The sequence below is a fragment of the Notolepis coatsorum genome (genome assembly GCF_963971535.1).
Source record: "Notolepis coatsorum genome assembly, contig: SCAFFOLD_501, whole genome shotgun sequence".
In the NCBI taxonomy this organism is placed as follows: domain Eukaryota; kingdom Metazoa; phylum Chordata; class Actinopteri; order Aulopiformes; family Paralepididae; genus Notolepis; species Notolepis coatsorum.
Window position 1 is genome coordinate 39169 of NW_028173088.1, and position 9261 is coordinate 48429.

Consider the following 9261-nt stretch of genomic DNA (forward strand, 5'->3'; position numbering starts at 1 on the left):
AGAGATATAAGAGTTATATATACGAGTTGTTAAAGAGATATAAGAGTTATATATACAATTTGCTAAAGAGATATTAGAGTTATATATACGAGTTGCTAAAGAGATATTAGAGTTATATATAAGAGTTGTTAAAGAGATATAAGAGTTATATATAAGAGTTGTTAAAGAGATATAAGAGTTATATATACGAGTTGCTAAAGAGATGTTAGAGTTATATATACGAGTTGTTAAAGAGATATTAGAGTTATATATAAGAGTTGTTAAAGAGATGTAAGAGTTATATATACGAGTTGTTAAAGAGATGTAAGAGTTATATATACGAGTTGTTAAAGAGATATTAGAGTTATATATAAGAGTTGTTAAAGAGATGTAAGAGTTATATATAAGAGTTGTTAAAGAGATATAAGAGTTATATATACGAGTTGTTAAAGAGATGTAAGAGTTATATATACCAGTTGTTAAAGAGATATAAGAGTTATATATAAGAGTTGTTAAAGAGATATTAGAGTTATATATACGAGTTGTTAAAGAGATATAAGAGTTATATATAAGAGTTGTTAAAGAGATATAAGAGTTATATATACGAGTTGTTAAAGAGATATAAGAGTTATATATACGAGTTGTTAAAGAGATATTAGAGTTATATATACGAGTTGTTAAAGAGATATTAGGGTTAAAAGAGTTGTATAAGAGATACAGTGTAAGAGTTATGTATGTGTTGCACATGGACACGCCTTCTCCAGTAATATTTTCCTCGTGTACATTTGGGTCTGGATAATATAAAATGTCACCATTCTCACATTTCAGTTATCAGTAACTGATTATTCGTCATTTATAGATAGCATATTTTCTGGGTAATACAACATTGTGTGTGTTTGTGTGTGTGTGTGTGTGTGTGTGTGTGTGTGTGTGTGTGTGTGTGTGTGTGTGTGTGTGTGTGTGTGTGTGTGTGTGTGTGTGTGTGTGTGTGTGTGTGTGTGTGTGTGTGTGTGTGTGTGTGTGTGTGTGTGTGTGTGTGTGTGTGTGGGGGGGGGGGGATATGTGTGTGTGTGGATATGTGTGTTTCTGAGTTTGTGTGCGTGTGTGCGTGCGTGCGTGCGCGTGTGCGCGTGTGTTGAGACTGTCATGACACACACAGCATTCTCTGCCCAGGGTATAGGGGTTACTGGGTTTGGGGGTCAAGGGTCAAGGTAGTGACAGCTTCACCCTGCCGGGTGTTTCACATGGGAGCTCTTGGCAGCCGCAGCCGAGTCAAGTATAACATGGCCTCTTGGATTCCATTCACATGGCAGAGGGTCACGTTACAACACAATGCCCCCCCGCGCCAGCTGAGCCGTACAGTGCAGCGCCAAGGCTGGTTAGAAAGTAGGTCACAGGACACAACGTTTATATGAATGGACTGAACAATAGATGAACAAATCATGTTAAACCCAGATTCGGCTCAAACAAGGGACTAAACACGTTTTGCAATTATGCCACATCAATGTGAAACGCCCTACCCAAAGCTGTAGTGTAAAGGAATGTGAATCCCTACCCACCTTCAAAACCGCTCTTAAAGAGCACCTACGGGAGGCTGCAATTCGAAACTGGCCACCGTAAATGCCCAACCCCCCACCCCCTCCTAATGTACAGTCCCCTCCCCATCATATGTATATACTCTGTTAGGATCTATGGGTAACAGTGCTGTATATTTGCATATCGTATATGTCACAAATGTAACAGTACTAAATACCTGTATGTCATGTATGTCCCTATGCCATAAATGTCATGTATGTTGTGTATGTCGTAAATGTCACTATGAATTGAAAATGGGGGACCCTGATGTAAACAAGACGAAAGTCTTTCTCTGGTCTGCATCCCCTTAACAATTGTGTGTATTGAGCCGTACTGTATTGTACCCATTCTGCAATCTGTTAAATAAAGTTTTCATTCATTCATTCACAAGTTCCAAGTTTCAAGTTTCTTTATTAGTTGTCATACAAAAATACAGAATACTTTTATATGAAATGCTTTTTTTCGTTAGGCTCCTGAGAGTGTGCTAGATAAAAATAGATAAAGTATAAAATAGAAAGTCAAAAGTACGTAAACAAAGTGCAAACAAAATGTTTTCAATATACATAATATATACAATACAGAGTAGAAAAAATTAGTAACTGACTTACAATACAATATACAGTACAATGCAGAAATGGGATGAGGTACAAACTTACGGTATAAGGTGCAATGAGGTATGAATTGTAGTGCAAATCTCTTTACCAATAAATATAAAGTGTGTTAAAGTGTCTAAAGTGGGTAAAGTGGGTGTTAAGGTGAGTTGTTTATTTAAAGTGAGTGTGTGCGTGTGGATGTGTGTGCCGTGAGTGTAGATGATGGTTTGACAGTAAAGAGGAGACACAGAGAGCAGAGCTACGACTCTGTAAGGTGCGCGCGCGCGCGCGTGTGTGTGTGCTGTGTGTGTGTGTGTGTGTGTGTGTGTGTGTGTGTGTGTGTGTGTGTGTGTGTGTGTGTGTGTGTGTGTGTGTGTGTGCGTGCGTGCGTGTGTGTGGGGGGGGGGGGGGGGGGTCGCTGGCCGCAGACACAGCTGGTTTCCTGGTGAGGGAAGCGCAGATGGAGACCTGAGTCGCCCTGACTATACGCTGCCTGCCGCTATCACCCTGCCCACACACACACACACACACACACACACACACACACACACACACACACACACACACACACACACACACACACACACACACACACACACGTGCACGCACGCACGCCACGCACGGCACACACACACACACACACACACACACACACACACACGCACGCACACACACACACACACACACACACACACACACACACACACACACACACACACACACACACACACTCGCGACAGACGAATGGGAGGAGGCTTACGGCGTACAGAGTACAGCCCCTCATCAAGAGACACGAGGCCAACTGACCTACCCCGGCCCACACACCACACACACACACACACACACACACACACATGTACACCCACACACACACACACATGTACACACACACACACACACACACACACACACACACACACACACACACACACACCACACACACACACACACACACACACACACACACACACACACGCACACACACACACACACACACCTCCACCACCTCACAAGGAGAGTGGGGCACAGATAGTGGGAGAGAGAGAGAGGGAGAGAGAGAGAGAGAGAGAGAGAGAGAGAGAGAGAGAGAGAGAGAGAGAGAGGCTGACAAAGAGAGGGAAAGAGTGCAACACCCAGTCCAGAGGAGAAGAGAGAGGCGACAGACAGCAGGAGAGAGAGACACTTGAAGGGCGTCGGTCTCCTCACCACGCTGCCCACACGGCCGGGCCCGCCATGCCGCTCCGCTCCGCTAACGGACACGCGAGGAGGCGAAGGAGAAGGAGAAGCCACCGGGAGGATCGAGGAGGCAGAAGAATGACTAAGAATTATAGGACGAAGAGGAGGAAGCGACATCTTATCCGTTCCTCCTTTCTATACGTTTCAGGGGGTTCAGACTATAAAGGGATTTGAGGAAGGTTTCAAGAAGGAGGACAGCACCTCCCCCCCCACCCCCCCCCCCCCCATCTGGAGCAGCTAACGCTGACTCGTACGCTCTTCTGACACCCGCCGGGGCGTCCTTCTGTGTCGCGTCGAGGCGCCTGTGAGGAGCGCGTGCAGCGACTGTATAGTGGGCACGCCGCGTGGTGCCACCCGACCTCAGAGGGCCCAACATGTCCGCCGAGGTTTATCTGGCCCGCCAGAGGAGGACCGACTCTGTGACCTCCTCCCCCTCCTCCCCTCCTCCCTCCCCCTCCTCCTCCTCCTCCACGCGGCCGCTAGCTCGCTGGATTCCCACGGTGGCGTTGACCAGCCACAGGGACCTGATGGACAAACTGGGGCAGCACCCACAGGCTCCTTCCCACCACCTGTCAACCACGTGCCATAACCGGGGGCGACCGGTGGGCACCACAAGGGTAGGAGGTTATCCCTCTTCGGGGCTATATATATATATTAGGGCTGTCAGTTTATTATAGCCTTATGAAAATTAACTCAACATTTATTACAATAAAAAATATAAAAATATAAAAAAATATTTATATTTTTTTTTTTATCTCATTCGTTCCTACAGACTTTTTTTTAATATGGTCCATTTGCATGTTCTTGGTATCTGATTCTAGGTAAAACTATCGGATCTCAGGGAATGTATTCCCAGTGTCAGAAGTACTGTGTCTGTTACTAGACTTGAGTAAATTGTGATGAACCAAATGAGAATATCAATAACATTTTTATTTTATTTTTTTGACTGTGAATAACACCATATGCTAAAATTTACCAGACCTGAAAAATCTAAGCAAATTAATAGATGGAAGATGATTAAACAGAAGGTTTTTGTAGATACAGTACTGAATTCTGCCATCCGGACACATGCAATTTGAAATATGATTATAGAATATAGAATATCAGGCATGGGCAAATGTCCGTCTTACATCAAGGAACCCGGACCATCAACAAATCAATCTTAACTATATTCACAGGACATACTTGACTCCTATAAGACTGAACAGAATGGGCCTGAAACAGGACTCAAAATGCTCCCAATGTACAAATGGAGACGAAGGGACATTTATGCACATGTATTGGGACTGCCCACCAGTTAAGGCATTCTGGAAAGATGTGACCCAGCAATTATCAAAACTCGTATCTTGGAATATACCAGTACACCCCTGTGTATTGCTATTGAATGATGTTTTTGAGTTTGCAGTAAATCCACAGCTAAAGAGATTGGTTTTATCGGGTATCACAGTAGCTAAAAAACTGATCGCATCACGCTGGTTTCAACCGGAAAAAATGTGCCGGAAGGTTTGGTCTCTTACATATCTCGATGTGATTTATCAAGAAATATCTACAGCAAGAATTCTGGGTCTCAACGAATCCAAAATGTCAATGTGGTTAGAAGTGGTGGAGAGAATAAAAGCTAGCTTATAATGGTAGTGTCTGGTTAGGAGTGAGGGATAATGGAGGTACTATCCAAGGAGGGGTCCGGGAGGGGGGGGTTCGAGCTGGAGCATATGTGTGTAGGGTTTTAGAAAATAGGTATTAGGGGTATATCCTGTATAAGGCATTTGTATAATTGGTAATTTCGTTGGATATACACTGTATACGGTAAAAATTATTATAGACTTTTTTTTGTTTTCTGTTTCTGTACTTGCATGTCATTTCAGCCACCTTGACTGTTAGTTTCATTATGCATTGTGTGTTGAGTACTGACTTTTAATAATCTTTGTTTTGCAACAATAAAAAAATAAAAATAAAAAAAATATCAGGCATAAAATGGTTATGCGATTAAAATGCGATTAATTAGATTAACTAATTACAAATCCTGTACTTAATTAGATAAAAAAATGTAATCGCCTGACAGCACCAATATATATATATATATATATATATATATATATATATATATATATATATATATATATATATATATATATATATATATATTACGTGTTATATATCATTCTTTATTGGCAGTGTGTTACGGTGATTGTCGTGTCACGGTTTCAAGTTTTCAAGTTTGTTTATTATTTGTCAGAACAAAATACAGGATACTTTATGATGAAATGCTTGTTTCTGTATGAGACCCTGAGAGTGTGCTACATACAGTAAAGAGAAAGTAAGTAAAAAGTAGGTAAAGTCAATAACATATATACAATATACAATACAGAGTAACTGTGAAAGACGGCTGGGTGGCGCCGCGGACTAAGCACTCGTCACCGACACGAGAGACACTGGTATCGAATCCGGCTGTCTGCAGCGTTGCCTCCGGCTTGGGCCGGCCGTCATACTGGCTCGATTGGCGGAGTCAGTGGGAGGGAAGCCGGTGCATGGGTGGTATTCTGGTCGTTGTAAAACAGCGACTCCTACAGGCCGGTCGGGGCGCCTGCACAGCGAGGGAAGGATCTAGGAGGGAGGTATAGTGTGACCTTCCACACGTTACAGTCGTTACACTCTCTCAGTGAGAGTCCGCGCTGCCAGGTGAAAAGAAGCAGTGGGCTGGCTACACATGTGTCGGAGGAAGCATGATGTGATAGTCTCCGCCCTCCCGGACCGACGGTAGGGGGTAGAGTGCGCAACGACCAGGAAGGGGATTGGGAATTGGAATTGGCATAACGACTAACATTGGGATGGGAGCAAAACGGAAAAAGAAGGGGGGAAAAGATCATTCAAAAAAAAGAAAGTGTCTAAAGTGAATAAGGTGAGTGTTTGTTTAAAGTGAGTGTGTGCGTGTGGATGTGTGTGCAGTGAGTGTAGATGATGGGTTGTTACATCGTGTTATTGTCGTGTTATTGGCCCTCCGTTACGTTCGCGTGATTAACGTATAATCAGACTGTGTTGGGCTTAGTGGCAGGTGTTGTAGAATATAGAGGACAAGGTGAATTATCTTCAGCTATATTATAGTTCCTGTACGGGATGATTTGTTCACAAGTTGTTTTTTAAAGCTTTTTCAACTTTTCTAGCTTAGAATGATGTAAAATGTCATTCCGTTAGGGGTCATCGCTGGCATTAGGACAGCTTGGTAGAGAGTTGTTGTTTGTTCCTAAACCTGAATTGAGTGGCATCAATACGATAGAAGAGATATAAATGGTAAATGGCTGCTTTTTTATATAGCAGCTTTTATCCAAAGCACTTTACAATTTGTTCCTCACATTTTTACCCATTCACTCACACATTCACACACCGACGGCGGAGGCCACCATGCAAGGTGCCAACCTGCTCATCAGGAGCAGTTAGGGGGTTAAGTGTCTTGCTCAAGGACACATCGACACGCTGCCCAGGGAGGAGCGGGAATCGAACCGGGAACCTCCCTCCGGATTGCCAGACGACTGCTCTACCTCCCGAACCACTTTATTTTTTTTGTATCCACTTTTTCTCCCCACTTTTTCAATTTTTCCTCCCATCCCAATTTCGCCGTGCCAATTCTCCCCTCCCCTGTCTTGAACGTTGCTCGCATATGCCCCCCACTGGCCGGTTGTAGGGAGGATAGAAGCCTTGCATCACGTGTCCCCTCCGATACACGAGGAGGCAGCCTGTCACATCGGCGAGGTGTAACGTGTGGGAGGCTCACGCTGCCCCCGCCATTTCCTCTCTCTGCTGTGCAGGCGTCCCCCAACCGACCTGTAGGAGTCGCTGTCCATAATGTCCAAATCCCCACCCATCGACTTCCCACCCGCTAACTCTGCCAATTGAGCCAGTATGACGGCCGGCCCGAGCCGGAGGCAAACGGCGACAGCCGGAGTCGAACCCGGTATAGTCTCTTGCGTTGGTGACGAGCGCAATGTCCGCTGCGTCACCCGGCCGCCCCCCGAGCCACTTTCTTATATAAGAAACATGATAAGAAAACGTGTTTCAGTGTTTAAAAGGTCACCCCAGTCTCAGAATCCCCCGCGGCGGCTTTAAGTAGTTCAAAGTGCCGACGACCAGCCCTCTGTAATTTCTCTCTTTCATAACAAAAATAAATAAATAGTCTCACACTCTATTGCTTTTTGTCCCCAAAAAAATAACATCGCTCAGCGAAGCGGCATCTTTTGAAATGCAATTTGCAGCCGACATCAAACCACCTCCGCTCAATATCGTGTATCACACGGTCTATACAATTGCACTGTCATTCTAGCTAACAAGGCCGGCCGCACGCACACGTGTGTCCTGATAGAGGAAGGGAAAGGGAACGGAGTGTGAGAGAGAGAGAGATGGGGGAGGGGGAGGGTGGAGGGGAGGGGGGGAGGGTGGGACTTCCTCCAAGCTTCCCTACACATAGCTGCAGCGTCGAGGAACACGACTGTCTCCGAGCCGCCGGGTTCATTCCTCCGCCGGTGAGTTCCTGAAGGTTCCAGGACACCTGTTATTTTTCTACAACGGAGTCCGGCGATTTGCGAATCTGATTGGCCAGTGTCATTCTGGTCATGTGACATGTACGCCCAATCGTGGGACCGCAAGTTTCTACACTGGTTAGGCTTAGGCGCTCGTTCGAAGTCGGTTAAGGTTAGAGTTTGTCTTAGAGCGTGGCGATAGAACGCCTGCCCTGATTCCGACGGTTAAGCTTAGGCACTCTTTCGAAGTTGGTTAAGGTTAGAGTTTGTGGCGATAGAACGCCAGGTGCTTTGCAGGCTGTTCGACGCGGAAATGGGCAAAGACACAGCTCGTCACGCTATTGGGCGCACATGTCACATGACCAGAAACGTCAGTGGCCAATCAGATTGGCAAATCGCCGAACTCCGTTGTAGAAAAATAGGACGCTTCCAGGACGTTCTACGACGTGGACGTTCTCTATACGTCGTGGACACGACGAGCACGAAGCCAAAAAGCACCGTGAGACGAAGATGAAACGCAAAGCGCTCGGCTCGGTCGAGAGGACGGGCAGGCAGGCGGTCGAAGCGGGCAACCTGGAATAAAACGTGAATCTAGCGGTAATTGATTCTCACAAGCACTGAAGTAGCGCCTTTAGGTACAAATAAAAAACATTGACTTGAATCAGCGGAAGGGAGGGAATGCATTAAGAGCCAGACATTAAAGCCCCTCACCATTATAGACTCTAAAATGGTGGAAAGTGCGCGGGTGGGAGAGGACTAACACCTGCGGCGCCCGATGTCTCTTGGCAGTAATGAGCTTTGTGAATGTTTCAGCGATAAGGCCTCTATAATTAGGCTTAGTCATAAGCATCCACCCTGTAGCTCTGTGATAAAAAACCCAGTCGAATTCTGGTGTCGGCGCTCCGAACCCGTTTGTCACACACACACACGCACACGCACACAGACACACACACACACACACACACACACACACACACACAGTACATTCCAGGGAGGGAATCAACCTGTTTCACTGTGAGCTGTAAACACAGGTATAGTTTACCTGGTCTGTGTGTGTCTGTGTGTGTCTGTGTGTGTGTCTGTGTGTGTCTGTGTGTGTGTCTGTGTGTGTCTGTGTGTGTGTCTGTGTGTGTGTGTGTGTGTGTGTGTGTGTGTGTGTGTGTGTGTGTGTGTGTGTGTGTGTGTGTGTGTGTGTGTGTGTGTGTGTGTGTGTGTGTGTGTCTGTGTATGTGGGGGGGGGGGGGTCTCAGTACTGTGTCTGTGTATAGTTCAGTTATATATTTTCCTTTGCATGTAGATGTACGTGTGTGTGTGTGTGTGTGTGTGTGTGTGTGTGTGTGTGTGTGTGTGTGTGCGCGTGCGTGTGT